Consider the following 15,935-nt stretch of genomic DNA (forward strand, 5'->3'; position numbering starts at 1 on the left):
TTTGTTATATCTGTAACTTAAGCTGATGTGCAAGGAATGATCTTTCGGGGAATGTTCACAGGCTCCTCAGCACTCAGTAGTGTCTTTTTAAAGGGGAGGATTAAATAGAAATCTATCTTCATCCAGCTCCCAGTCAAACCAGGTAAAGCAGAGAGGTAAATAAAGTTATAGCAAATATTTGCAAACTGCCTCAATGAAAATTAGGGTCCAATCATAATAATGTGTCAGTCTTTTAGAGAATGAAGGAATAAGATAAATTTTTTAAAATGTGGGTAGAGTGTGGGCGTTGGCTTATATTTTAAAGTAAGCAAAAGTGCTTAGTGTTAAACATGCACTTGGAGGAATGAATGAAACATAAAAGATGTTTAAAAAATGTCATAAATTATTTTTAAAATGTCATAGAGCACATTTAATGACAAAAAATGGGATTTTAAGTAATATCAAATATAAGATCAAGAAAATGAATGTGGTGATGGCGATCAATATAAAGGCTACATTCAGTCATTCAAGTAAAAAGGTAATGCTTTGAAATCATTATTATCAAATTTGCTATCTACAAAAATCAAATTAAACAGAGTATTTCCACCCATTGCCTTCCTTCCTGCCATATAAATAGAGTTTAACACTAAGTTATGATATACTCGAAAATTATTGTGTCTTAATTTTCTTTCATGCAGGCAATGAAAACACTGTCAGATCATTGATCAGCTACTCATTTAAAGACTGAATGAATGTACAGAGAGTTTACATTCATTTCTTGAACCTTAAGCATGAGAAAGATCATCTCAGTGTTCTGATATGCTGTGAAGGTGTTGCTTGGCTGAGGAAATTCATTGACATCATTTTGAAAGCTTGGTTCATCATGATTCTAATGTCAGAGAAACTGTAAATTTTGGAATAATCCCTCCAGACCTTCTCTCCATTGTCCTGAATCAGGAACCCAGCTGGGAACTCTTAACTGGAAGAGAGAGACCAGGGAGGCCTGGCTTTACTACAGGCAAAGTGTTTGTGGTCAGAGTGGGCATTATATGGACACAGTGGTCCCTGGGGAAGTTGTATTAGCATTCATTAGAGTTGGCCGTCCTTCTGACCCCCCCTCCCATTTCAGCCTTATTGGTTGAAAAGTGCCAAGACATAGATAACATTTCTTATTGAAGAATATTGCCTTTCATGGCAAAATTTTAGTTTCAATCAAAAGCCTGTGCGTGCCTAGAACAGTCACAAAGCATGGTCACGCCCAGACAGGCTGGGGCCGTGAGCATTCAGCCTCCTGGGTACATACAGTTTAATGGACGGGATCTCCCATGCAGCACAGCCAGACCTCGTCACGGTCCCCACAAATCATCAGACGTTCCCTGCGGATGTCCACGGCTCATGCAGTGCCAGCCAGCACTTTCTGTGCTTGTGTGGGTCAAAGCCTTGCCTGTGTGATGAACAACTGCTCCATTTGAAAGCACCAGGGATGTAAGCAGAACACAGAACGGCTAGGGATTTTTTCTCTCATGTTCACATACTTACATCATGTGCTTATTTACTAAATGTGTATCCTTGCACCATCATTCAACCTTTTGCATGGAGGCATCTGAACAATGCCTGGAATAGATTGCAGTTTTTTAAAAGGTTGTGAAGTTTTATGCAGCAGGCTATGGAAACTCCAGCTAATTAATAATAGCGAAGGAGCCATATAACATGGGATTTTTTATTTTTTATTTGTCTTGATGCAGGTCACTTCCTGTCTCTCTATTTCCCCTTGTAAAAAATTGTTGGTACTAATACCTGCCTCCTATTGTGGTTGGTGATTAATGAAATAATCTCCCAGCCTGTGGGCAAAGGGATTGTGGGCACAGCAGCTATAACAGAGAACGTGTCCCCTAAGGGGAAAGGAATGGAGAAATACTAACTTGCTCTAAACATGTGTCCCAGACACGCCCCTTCCTCCCAGAATCCAGGGGTAACCTTGCTCTTTCACTTTGAAGTTCTGTTTCTGAGTCAGAACCCAAACACCTAATGAGAGTGAAATCTGTTTAGAAAACGTTTGAAATGGCACCCTCACTTGGTTGTAGTTCAGAGTCTGGGTTTTGGGGAGACCACCTTCTACACCACAGCACGGGTTCTGCATCTGTTTCCCTCTGACTCCGGTTTTGATTTGCACATCAGCCCCTGGAAAAGGGCCGGGAGGGGAGCCTCAGGGAGGCCCCGGGTACCCTGGCTGCCAGCCAGCTTTCCTTCACTGGGCGCCCCCTCGCCTTCCCCCGTCCCTGTCCATCATCCTGTGAGCACAACCCCTGGCCAGTTGCCCATCTGGGCTGGTGGGCTGCCTGTGGGTGGCCGGGACTGGAGCCTGCATGCTGAGCCTGGCATGCCCCTCTCCCCCCATCAGCTGCAAGGTCCTTCCCACCCACGTGAGCCAGGTCCCAGCAGAGTCTTGGAAAGGACTGCAGAGCAGTGCTTTCTCTCATAATGTAGAGACCGTTTTCTCTCCAACCATCTTCACAGGAGGGCGAGCTCAGGGTGAGGGTATCTGTCTGCCACCAGGATGCGGCCTGTTTACATGGAGACAGACTCTGTTAAATGTCCTGCTTCGGCTTTAAGACCAGTTATACCCTCTTAGTTCCTCTTGATGACGTTGAGTTAAACATTGAATTAAGTAAGGAAATCCAGTTGAAAACTACATGGTGCTTTATTCTGAAGTTTTGATCGCAAAAGTGGAATCTTGTAGGGAGGATTCTGTGGTTTATTTTAATAGACATTTTAAGGCAGTTTTAGGTCCACAGCAAAATCCAATGGAAAGCAGTCCCCATAAACCTGCCATGTGGACAGCCATCCTCCCTACCTCCCTTAAGCCTCCCCTATCTGAGAGGTACATTTGTTTCCATGGAACCTACACTGGCACGCCATTGTCCCCCAAAGTTCATTGTGTGTGTATTTTTAAATATATTTTTATTGATTTTTTACAGAGAGGAAGGGAGAGAGATAGAGAGCTAGAAACGTCGATGAGAGAGAAACACCGACCAGCTGCCTCCTGCACACCCCCTACCGGCGATGTGCCTGCAACCAACGTACATGCCCCTGACTGGAATCGAACCTGGAACCTTTCAGTCCCCAGACCGATGCTCTACCACTGAGCCAAACCGGCTTTGGCCCAAAATTCATTGTTTCCATGGGGGTTCACGCTTGGTGCTTTGTGCATTGGAGCCAATGGATGATGGCATGAATCCACCCCTATAGTATCACTCAGAAGAGTTTTCACTACCCTATAATCCTCTGTGCTCTGCCTGCTCCTCCCTCCTCCCCTGTGAGCCCTGAGCATAGAGGATTTTTAAAGATACAGCGTTAGCCCGGCCAGTGTGGCTCAGTGGTTGAGCACTGGACCTATGAACCAGGAGGTCAGTTCAATTCCTAGTCTAGACTACATGCCCAGGTTGCAGGCTCAGTCCCCAGTGTGGGGTGTGCAGGAGGCAAGTCAATGTAGAGACCGTTTTCTCATCATTGATATTTCTATCTCTCCCTTTCTCTTACCCTCTGAAATCAGTATATAAATACAATGTCAGACAAGAAGTTTCTCTGTGATCAGTTGTTGTTTTTCCTATGGAACTGCTTCTGCCTGGTAGAGATGACATTGTCAAGGATTATGTTTTATTAGCAGAGGCTGTGTGTGTATGTGTGTGTGAGCGTGTATGAGTGTGTGTGCGTGTGTGTATGCGTGTGTGTGTGTGTGCATGCGCATATGAGTATGTGTGTATGAGAGAGTGTTTGAGTGTGAGTGTGTGTGTGTGTGTGTGTGTGTGTGTGTGTGTGACTTCTTAATCCCCCACTGCCGAGGGCATGCTCAGCCCAACCCATGTTAATTAACAGGAAATGCTATCATTTGGAGACACTGATTACTGGCAAACCCCAAGGAGCAGTCTGTTTGGTGTATCCCAAGGGATTCTGGTGTTAAAAAATGCACAGGGGACCTTTTTTCTCTTCCTCCTTTCTTCTTTTCTTTTTCCTTCCTTTCATTCTCCTCCTCCATGAACTTCCAGATAAGAGGCAGGCCAGCGCCTGATTTTATTACCATCACGCACTCTTCATGGTCATCTTTTAGTATTTGAAAGGATCATTTGTTAACTGGGAATGGTCAACTTTTTTTCCGTGGGTTTTTGAAATATAATTTTCAATTTTTAATTTGATTCATTTAGATGAAATCATTAATCAGGGTTGAAACTGAGTTAATTTTCTGGAAAATAAATGAGGTTGTTAGAGTGAACATTATTAAGTGGGCTCTTTGTGAGGCAGGGATAATAGCTGGGAACGGGGAATTCTTGGAGAAGTGCAGCATGTGGGCAAAAATTGAAAGGATTTCTTCCTCTTGTTAAGTGGAATAATTTATTTTAAAAATTAGTTAGATCAGAGGATTTTCAGCATTAAGCATTATAAACACCCCATTAATTATATTAGAAATTGTACAGAGCAAAGTTTTGAGAAATTATAAGGGACGGTCTTGGGTCTTGGTATAAACTCTTTCTTACTGTGAGGTGTTAAAGGCTGGTACTTTCTAATGTGCTTTTATTTTTTATTTTTTCTTTAAAAAGGACGTATGACCCCTTACAGTAAGTCCTCACTTAACATTGTCTACAGGTACTGTCACTTAAAGCGAAAGGCCATATAACAAAACCAGTTTTACCATAGACTTATTGATATAAACAAGAGTTAAGTTCCTACTGCATCTCATCAATGTTGTAACCAAATGATGCTAAAGAAAATGATGTTATTCAAGGACCCGCTGTACCAGCTTTCATATACTTTATCTCTTAAATTTCTTTTCAGAGTTTTAAAACCTGTGGTTGCAGCTTTATTATAAAGTAAGTCAGAAAGAAATCATTGGGACCCATAATAAACTGACATTTTCTTCATGATGTGGTCCCTAACTTCCTACAGGCGGTCTGTTTCCCTTTCTCAGCCCCACTAAGAACACATCCCTTTGTTATTGCTGTTGTTATTACTATTATATATTGGATGGGACACGTTTAAACATTTTAGAAATGCATCAGAGATCTCTAGATGGCCAGTATCCGCCCTTTATCACAAATAGGATAGAGACCCAAGAGGTCAAAAGGCAATGCATATTCTTAATTCATCAACCTGGCCACTGTGGTATTTGCAATACATTTAACACCAGGCATTGTATAGCTGTGGTACTCACGATGCCCTGGCCAGATCAGATCCGGTCCAAGTCACACGGTAGACAGATGCAAACATATGCCGCTGATTGCAAAAAAATTAAATTTAGTTACTGTTTGGATGCAGAAGCCTAAGCCGAGACTCACTTATTTTGGAACTGACCGCATTGTAATGGTTCAGCCATCTGTCCCACGTGTGAAACATTCAGCGCACATAGGCCTGTGGCATTGACATTGGCGGGCGGTGTTGGCCAAAGTGAATGCAAATGTTTCATGTTCACAAACAGAAATTGGTTTAGAGCTCACTGCGCTGTTCTCCCTCCTCCTTTGCCCTCCCCTCATCCCTCCTCCCCATCCCTGGCTCCTTCCACTCCCAAGTCCTCCGGGAGGTATCAGAAAAGAGAAGTGAGCCCTGGTTGGTTTGGCTCAGTGGATAGAGCATTGGCCTGCAGACTGAAGGGTCCTGGTTTGATTCCAGTCAAGGGCACGTACCTCGGTTGCAGGCTTGATCCCAGGCCCTGGTCTGGGCACATGCAGGAGGCAACCAATCCATGTATCTCTCTCACATGTTGGTGTTTCTCTCTTTCTGTCTCTCCCTCTCCCTTACATTCTCTCTAAAAATCAATGGAAATATATCCTTTGGTGAGGATTAACAAAAAAATAAAATCTTTAAAAAAATAAATTGAAATGAAAGTAACAAAATAAAAGTGAAATGAGGCCACTGAACCAGCTCAGCTTCCACGTCCGAATGGAGAGAGAGGTTCCCTGGTCCATTTCAACCCCTTTCAAGCTTCCTGCTCTGACTGGAAGACAGAACACTAACCCCTCCCTCTCCGAAGCTGGACGAGGGCCTTTTGTTTTGTGTTGTTTTCACACCAAAAATAAAGTGTTCACATGAGCTCCTTTGCAGAGAGGATTTGGCAGTCTTATCAGGAAAAGAGAGAGGCCCTCCAGGATGAAGAGTCCTTGGGTGACAGAAGTCCTGATTGCTTTGGGCAGTAATGCGATACGGTGCACACAGGGGGAAGGCGGTGGCCACGGGGTGCATGTAGGGAAAACCCGCACAGTAATCCCGCTATATGTTTTTCTTCATCTTACTTTCTTGGTGAGCCTGCTGACCTCAGGGAAGGGGGGGGGGGGCTTGTTGCAGGGAAGATGCAAGAGGGGGAGTGATGTAAGAACACGTGTGCTTCGCCATAGGAAGTGGATAATCCCCCGCTGCTCTTTGCATGGGCTTTGGGGCAGCATCCTCAAAATACGCAAATGGACCTGCCTAGCTTGGCTCAGTGGTTCAACTTCGATCTATGAACCAGGAGGTCAAGGTTGGATTCCGGGTCAGAGCACATAAACATAAACTGGCAAGCCACCAGTAAGTGTAACCTTCACACCCATTGTCAGAGGTTCTCCCTGTGTTTCAGGGTTTGTATCACCATAGGATTCAGCCGGCATGAATGGAGTAATAACTTAGAATTTTATTTAAACTTACATATAGTTCCTTCTGATTTCAAGTCTGCTAACTTTATCAAATAACTTTAAACTCAAAACTACTCAAACTTTGCAAAAGTGCACAGCCAGGTGTAGACTTGTGATGAGTAGGATTTGTAGGGGCTAATTAGAATTCAGGCGGGAGTTTACAGGTACCATTATCACAATCCAATCTTTTAGACCGTGGTTGGCCTCATTGTCGGGCACGGCCCAGGTTAAAAAGACAGGGCTCCGGGAGGTGGGGGCAGTATCAAGGTTGGAATGGTCTCTTTATTGCCTTTAAAACAATGGGTCTATATTTCCATTTAATTAAAACAGTAAAGTTGAGCCTCAGATAGATGGGAGGCACCAACAACTATAATTGATTTTGTTCATTTTCTTTCTTAAAAGAAAACTCACAATTAACAATAAGACTGTCCATTTTTGTTAAGAAGCAAGTGACAATGGAAAGGAGACACATTATTGCAGCCCCTCCGTGCGTTAGTTGGGATGGCATCGGACTGTTATTCATCCACACTGAGCAGCCGGGACAATACCGGCTCATTCCAGGGCAGTTCTTTATCTAACTGACTCCTGCTTCCTTCTCATAAGGCGGAACTGCAGACAGTGTCTAGTATGTAAGAAGGCAGCCAGGTGGTACTGTTGCCAGTGTGCTCACTGTCACCCAGGAGCCCTGTCAGGGATGGAACCTGCCTCAGTTTGTCTCTTTGTGAAATGGGACATAGCAATTCCTGTTTCTGGGTTGGAATGTGAGAATCTGATGATGCAAACAAGGTGAAGTGCTTCCTAAATCACAAAGCAGAACACAGGTATTTTTCAAATGATCGCCTCTGAGCGGTGTTACCAAGATGGCAGCACCATCCTGAATTTGCACTGAGTCCAGTGTCATTAAAATCTAAGTTCAGGGTACATAAAAAGAAAATCAAAACATTGCCCTAGCTGATTTGGCTCAGTGTATAGAGCGTCGGCCTGGGGACTGAAGCGTCCCGGGTTCAATTCCAGTCAAGGGCACATGGATCCCCAGTAGGGGGCGTGCAGGAGGCAGCCAATCAATGATTCTCATCATTTGATATTTCTCTCTCTCCCTTTCCCTTCCTCTCTGAAATCAATAAAAATGTATTAAAAATAAAATAAATAAAAATAAAAACATTAAGCTCAGGGCATTACTGGAAACTCTAATGCAGGGTGAGGCAGAAAAAAAAAATAGTTTTATAGTTGTCCCTGTGAAGAAGGAGAAGTAGAGAGAAACACCTACATGAGAAAGGAACATTGATTTTTTTGTCTCCCATAAACGTCTTGACTGGGGACCAATTCAGCTACTTGGGCATCTGCCCTGACCAGGAATTGAACCCGCTCCCTTCATGGGACATGCTCAACCAACTGAGCCACACCAGCCAGGATATTTGCTCACTTTGTTCCATTTCTGACACAAAAAGACAACCTAGGTTTATGTTCTACATAGAGTTGGCTGCTTCTCCAAGGACCTTTAGTTCTTTGTGGTGGAGAATGGCTTTAAAAAGCCAAGATATAGAAGTCCTTGATATTGAATTTTTGTTTGTTTTGTTTTTGTCATTCTGGAGTCTTTTCCAACACCAACGATGAGTTCTCTGATTCTCCAGACCCCAGTTGGGTGTTCAGTTCAATTCAGTTCTGACACTTACCTACCTGGAGTTAGTCAGCATCAGATCCCACAGGTTAAGGGTTTAGTCCCACGAGATTGCCCACCATTGCCAATCACAAGTTCAAGTCCACCCATATTTTTGACCCAGCGGTTATAAATGGTAGATTCCCTTACTCCTTAATTTTGATAATTTTCTGTTGTGTCTCACAGAACTCAAGAAGGTCTTCACTTGTTATTTTATTATGAAATATGCACCTGAAGAACAGTCACAGTGAAGAAATGCATAAGGCAAAGAATGGGGGAAATTCCTGAGCAATATGCCCTCCCCGGTCACATTATTCTCTGAGCATCTTGGTGTATGCATCAACTGGAAGCTCTCTAAAACCTCTGTTGACATTTAGGGTATTTTATGGGACTTCACATATGAAAAGGTTGTAGAAGAAACAGTAACCCATCGAGACAGCATAATTATAACGGCAGCAAAATTTGCAAGTTTGCTAAACTCAAATAGCACTGATTTCAGATGCTAAAATCTCCAATGATCCATGGACGCCATTCAAATGAAACCATTAGATTACATATAAAAGTGGAATCACAGGTGGAATCCACTTATGTACTGATATTGGTTCAAATGTATTGATGATTGAGCTTTAGCCAGGGGAACACATGTTAGTGTCTCATGCCTGCAGAGACGTGGAGGGATTCACACAACTCTCTTTGCTATAGTTCATGCTTACATTGTTGCCTCTAACATCGGATTTTACTAGCTTGTGCAGTTTCCAAAGATGTTTCATGAAGAATTAGGATTAATGGCTCACTGTAAGCTTTCTAAGTAGAGTCCTGCTTAGGAAACGGACACATCTCAGCAATTGCATACTATTGCTTGGACACTAACTATCATGTATTCCTTGCAAATCTATAGTTATCTCTGGTGTAAAAAGGCTTATTACTAAGTGGGGCAGATACTGTACATTCTACTTGCTCCATAGTGGTTTCATTTTCGATTCCTTTGCTTTTTGTCTCCTTCTGAATTGTTGTGTTTAAAACTGTGAGTTCTCTTTTGAAACTCTAAATATAAATGCTCCCAGAGCAGAAAGGGAGACAAGCCTTCCCGTGTGACAATTAGTGTCCTTATTTTTTTATTTATTCATTTTTGGGTTTATTTAGTCTGGCTAAAATTGCATACATATTCATGTTTCTTATTAAGAACAAAGCTTTACTCTTGGTTGTTTTCATAAATTTGTCCTCATAAGCGATTTGATAGACATGCACTGTAACTATTGCAATGAAAGTTCACAGAGAAGCCTTGTAACATTGCTTCCTTTCTACAGTTCACTAACCCCCCCCCCAAAAAAAAAGTCCATATGCTACTTTACCAGAATACAGTGAAATCGTTACTGCTTTTAAAAAATAACTTTATTGATTTCAGAGAGGAAGGGAAAGAGAGAGAGAGAGAGAGAGAGAGAGAGAGAGAGAGAGAGAGAGAGAGAGAGAGAGAGAGAGAGAGAAGCATCAATGATGAGAGAGAATCATTGATCAGCTGCCTCCTTTACACCCCCTACTGAGGATGGAGACCCGGGCATCTGCCCTGACTGGGAATCCAACCTGTGACCTCCTGGTTCATAGGTCAATGCTGAACCACAGAGCCAAGCCAGCCAGACTATCCAAATGCCTTTTTATTTTTTAAACCCCAGATGAAATTCAGTTACATAACAGAATAGCCATTCACTACTCATTGGTTGTCTTCAAAATATCTGTTATTAGGTCATATTTTTCTCTCCTTGGCACAGACTAGTCTATATGTTGTAAAATCAAATCTGAAGCTTTGTAAGATTTCTCATACTTCATCTCCATGGCGGTGTGCAACAGGCATCGATCTTTCTCTAATGCGGTAATAAGCTAGAAGCATTTTTCAAGCACGGGCACTTTGTTTGCTTGATTCTCGTCAAGAACAAAAGGAAATGCATTCGGCCAAGGTCACTGGGAGGGGAGCGCAAAGACCTGTGCCAGAAAGCCTTCTGCCCTTCTGGTTGATTAGTGCCGTCCATTTGGCTCTGGACTTCCCTGATTTAAAATACGAAGTGTGTTGATGCTTCCAACTGCCAAGGCAGTTGTACTTTGAGTCCATGGGTCAATTCCATCATTTTAAGTACCACATTTCATTCATAGAATCTCAGAGCTGGAAGAGAGCTCAACACGTGATCATCCTCATTCATCTGCTTCCAGCCAGGAGAGCAATAGAAATGCCTCAGAAAGGGAACCGTTTGTCAGATTTGCCAAGGATGGGCACCTAGGGTCTTTCTTGCTCAATATTCAGTATCTAAATAAAATTCTCATTAGTCAGTTTTTCTTAGGATCTCTCTGAGGGATTTCCAGAAAATCAAATGTGGTTTCCTCCTGTGATATTCAGGATGCATATTGAAAAAAAAAATTAAATTCTGCTATCGTTCTTTTCAACAACACTTTTTCAGTTCTCTTTTGTTGTCTTCAAGTTTTATGTACCTTTATAAAGTTAGAATATACTACTATATTAAGGAAAACAGTACACAAGAATTATTGACAAGAGGTTTCTACCTTGCTGTGTATACATTCTGGGTTTAGTAGAAGTACCAAAAGAAAAGCAATCAAATGAAAAACATCTAATTAGTGCATGGCTAGAAAGCACTTTGTAAATTTGTTTATTCACTTAGATTTTTTAAAATATATTTTTATTGATTTCAGAGAGGAAAAGAGGAGAGAGAAAAAGAGAAACATCAATGATGAGGGAGAATCATTGATCATCTGCCTCTGGCATGCCCCTTTACTGGGGATCAACCCCGCAACCAGAGCATGTGCCCTTGACCAGAATTGAACCTGGGACCTTTCAGTCTGCAGGCCAATGCTCTATCCACTGAGCCAAGCCAGCTAGGGCTCATGCTCACTTAGTATTTTTGAGTGCCTTCTAAGTGGCAGGCATGTGCATGATGAGTAATACATAATTAGTACATACACCAAATTCATTTGGCTGAATTTTAATCTTTGGAAGCTGTTTCAACTAAAGTATCTTTTCTCACCATACCCTCAACCCTCAAATTTTTTTGTTGAATTAATATGAATATGTACAATAAATAAAATATCTTGAAGTTTGGTTTTAACCCAGATTGCCTTTCAAACACACAGGGAAGTATACCAGAAAGTTCAGGACCTGGTTCAAGTGCAGGCTTTCCAACCATGAGACCCGGCATATTTGGCATCTGGAAATATCACTAGTGTTCTCTGTGCTCTTTCACACACTCTTTGCACATCCTAATTTAAGAAGAAATGCATGGACTGTGGACTACACCAGATTCAGCACTTTATTGCACAGCTTTCTTTTTGGCCCCGGGAGTATGCATTTCCCCAACGTTTATTATAATTATTTTAAAATATATTTCTATTGATTTCAGAGAGAAAGGGAGAGGGAAAGGGAGATAGAAACATCAATGAGAGAGAAACATCATTGATTGGCAGCCTCCCGCATGCCCCACACTGGGGATCAAGTCCACAAACCCAGGCATGAGCCCTGACTGGGAATCCAACTGTGACTTCCTGGTTCATAGGTCAACGACACTCAACCACTGAGCCACACAGCCAGGCAGTTTCTGGAATATTTAATAGGAAAAAAGAAGGAAAAAAAATACTTTCTTTTATTTTCCTTTTTTTAAACTATGTTTAGCAAATGCAGGCCAAGCATGCTCTCTCTCATTCTTCCTGACATCACACAAAGTAAGAAATAGTTCCCTTCGAATTGGAGATTTCCTTTAATTACATCGGGAAGCAATAGTGGTCGGTATTGCATGTTTAATGTGATGTTCTGAGTGCCCCTTTTCCTTTCTCTCCCCCCCTCCCTTCCTACCTCTTCACAGCCACCTCATCTTGAGCAGAAATAAAAGGCTCAGGGCTTGTCAGCATCAGTTTATAGATAGCTGTTTAAAAATAATGAGATATTGGCTATTGTAAGGCTCAGGGCCGTCTTGCCAGACTCATTTATTTCCATTCACCTTTTGTCAGAATCAAAGACAGAAGACATTCAATTAAAACGTGTCACCTGTTGCAATGACCTAATTTGTACGCCTATGTGTCACAGATTAGGGCTCTGTGCTTCCTATGGAGTACTTTTACCCCTGATGCAACAGTATGCCCCCTGCAAAGCACTTTGTCTGTGGTTATTTCAAATTCCTTTTTAAAAAAAAAATATTTTTATTGACATCAAAGAGGAAGGGAGAGATAGAAATATTAATGATGAGGGAGAATCATTGATCAGCTGCCTCCTGCATTTATTTTGGAACTGACTGTATTGTGATCAGTTATTAAAAAGAGAGTTTCACCCAATATTTGGGTGAGCCCGTAACCCAGGCATGTGCCCTGACTGGGAATCAAACCGTGACCTTCTGGTTCATAGGTTGATGCTCAACCACTGAGCCGGTGCAGAAAATTCATGCACTCGTGGTGGTGGGGGTCATTTATTTAATACAACTCTAAATTTAGTAGTCATTCACTTCATTACCTTTTTTTTAAAAGTATCTTTACTTTAATGTGACTCTTTGCATCTTTCTTAAGTATTCCAGGGAAGGAGTTGTCTTTGCAATTCATGTGTATAGCAAACCTTGTTTGCGAACAGTATCTAAGGCGTGTTTTTAATTTGGAAAAGTAGGTTAGGGTAGCCTGGGTAATTCTCGGCAGGGAAGGTCTTTTGCTGTTCGGTGACATGCCTCAGACTCTACCCTGTTAAAAATGCGAACAATACTTTTGACTTTGGACTACATCATATAAGAATTTGCATTTGGGCATAAAGTGCAGACTTAAAATTAGCTGACTTAGAAGCCCTGGTGCTGAACTGCTTTACGTATCTTGGAGTTTATTTGCCTCCCAGCATATTTTTTCCCCCTCCTTGCCCTAGTCTTGCGTTCCCAATTTTGTAAATTCTGACAGTGTGTGAGATTTGCAATTCCCTTGTGGCCACGTAGGCTCACGCAGTATTTGAGAGAGGCAGCCATGTGGGAGGAAATGCTCTATTTGTAGGTAATGCCAACTATTAAAATATTTTATATAAAAAAAAGATAAGGGCAGTCTCCACCTGAATGGAAAATCCAGATGCCTTAATTAACTTCAAATCCTGTCATATATTGGATACAGTGGCTATCTTATTTCCTCAGAGAAATCTTATTTTTAAACGTTTTTCCAAACTGGCTTACAAATGACATCGAAACAGAAATTGTTTGTGTTTAAGATTGTCAAGAGGTGAAAAGATGTGAAATTTCCCTTTCATGGAAATGTTTGGATTAGGCTGGTGTTTGTTTAGGGAAAATCTGGATTTCTCAGGTCCTGATTGTAAATGTTGTTATTTTGTTTGCTTATTTGTTTCTGCTAAAATAGTTTGAGGCTTTTACATGTATCATGTTAATTGGATAATTATCAGTTCTCTTCTCAAATTTGTATTGCAGGCTTAAAGCAAAATCAGGAAAAACATTCTTTTTTTATGGAATTTGGGTTCATTTCTCTGTCTATTCTAAAATAATCACATGCATAAATGATATTCGTGACAGGAGTGAACAGTAAATAGAATGGGATACCAAATAATTCTATTAGTCACTTAGGCATCATATAGTATCATTATTTGTCTTGTGTTTTTTGAATTATCTTATCACTTCATCATACCTCAAATCTGTTTACATACAGTACTGAAGCAGGATAGAATGTCAAATGCCATGGGAATGGATTTTCAATAAATAAGCATGATGTAACATATCTTTAAATAAAATAATATAGCAATGTTTCAACAAAATTATAAGATAGTGACTTTATTTTTCTTGGAATTTTAAAGTTTATAAAATATTTTAGTATTACATTTGTGTACTATCCAATTGCATTAATATATTAATACTAGGGGCCCCTGTGCACCGGTGGTGGGGGCATGACCTGTGGACACAGCTTGCTATGGAAGTGCTGCTTATCATGGTCTGTCAAGCAGTACTCCCACTGTGGGAACGTACTGACCACCAGAGGGCAGCTACTGCATTGAGCATCTGCCCCCTAGTGGTCAGTGCGCATCATAGCGACTGGTCGACCCATTGTTCTGGAAGTTCCACTGTTGGTTTTTATTATATAGGATAAACATTAGATCATCACAACAAAACTTTGGAGAGAATATTGTCTTTTCATCCATCTTATATGTGTAAAAGGGAATAAGTTAAGGAACTCATTGAAGTTTACAGAGCTAGTTAACAAAATACTTAAAAAACAAGTCAACCATTCTTATTTGCAAATTATGCTTTTTTTAAAAAAAACATAGTGTTCATATACTATTTAGGGATAATTTATGATGCCATGGCATATAGCTTTTTTTGTGGCATTCACTATTATTTTCAGCAAATATGTAGTGTACCCAATTTCTTTGTTTTTGATATTTATTTGTCTAAACCTGCTTAATTGCTCTTGAAGTTGTCTACTGATTTTAGTTCAATTTTGCTCTGATGTTTCAATATGGCATTTCAGGCTTTGTCCAGAAACCAGTGTATGTGAGTTTCACTAAAGGACCATCAACTTTCAAAGTAGTATTTATTATTAAGATAATATAAACATTTGTGTTTCTTTATTTTATGGATCACTAATAATCCTTACCATTTGTGTATATATTACGGACCTTTGGAATTCACTTAGAGATTTATCAGCCTTTTTCAAACTGTTTCCTGCATCTCAGGTAATCCACAACTCATATGTCACGTGGTATTAATAATATTCCCCAAACTGGACCCTTAGATTGGTTTGCAAAAGCACTGCCTAACCTGTATCTTCCTCTGAGAGTTTTGCCGAGGCTGCGTGCTTATTCAAGGCTCTCAGAGGCCCTTCAGTAAAATAATAAAACTAATGATGCTATTAAACCAAATCTATTTTGTACTCAGTTTGAAATATGCCAAACTATGTGTGATGCATTTCTTGGTTGAATTTATTAATGGAGGATATTACACGGTTTAAGATACAACCTACTACCAAAAAAAGAGGCTCTCTCCTCGCTCTCACTCCCAAGTGAACTTGTCTTTGTTTTACAATGGTTATGTAATGTCCTGTTCTAAACTTTACAGTCACACTGGAATCCAGGTTATTAACAAGCTCTTCCCCGCCCCTTTCTCATAAATAAAACATTATTTTTTATTCCTTTCCTTTCTTTTTTGCTCTTGATCTCTTAAACTCACTGCCAGCAAAACTCCCTGCATCTTGACCCAACCCATTGCTCTTTGGGAGAAGGTTTTACAAAAGCCCATTTACTTTTGCCTTCTTCCTCACTTCCCCCTCCAGCTGTGCCCTGCGAGCTTACCCCTTCTTTGACACCCTCTTCTGGATTATTTCAGGAAGCTCCTCTTCCTATCCTGTTGGTTCAGTCAAAACCAACTCCCAGCTTTCTCTCTTTTGAAGGAAAATACAGATCCCAAAATGTAAATAACATTCTCCTTCCGAAACATGTTAATATGGGAAAGGATAATATGGAACAATCCTTGCATTTCATCTCCTTGGCATAGAGATACTTTCAATGCAATTCATTTCTCAGGGTCTTTACATACAGGTTACCACAGGGTTGGGTAGCTGGCCGACTGGTCTACCTGATCCTACATATAGAGCTTTCAGGGGAAACTGACATAGAGGATACAAAT

The 15,935-nt window shown here is 41.0% G+C and overlaps 1 protein-coding gene across 7 annotated transcripts in view; it reads left to right on the top strand.

The window, feature by feature from the left end:
* ESRRG (estrogen related receptor gamma) overlaps positions 1-15,935 on the top strand; it is a 444,044-nt gene that overhangs the window by 378,585 nt on the left and 49,524 nt on the right. The window lies entirely within an intron of this gene.

Source organism: Pipistrellus kuhlii, unplaced genomic scaffold, assembly GCF_014108245.1.
Source record: "Pipistrellus kuhlii isolate mPipKuh1 unplaced genomic scaffold, mPipKuh1.p scaffold_m20_p_25, whole genome shotgun sequence".
NCBI lineage: Eukaryota > Metazoa > Chordata > Mammalia > Chiroptera > Vespertilionidae > Pipistrellus > Pipistrellus kuhlii.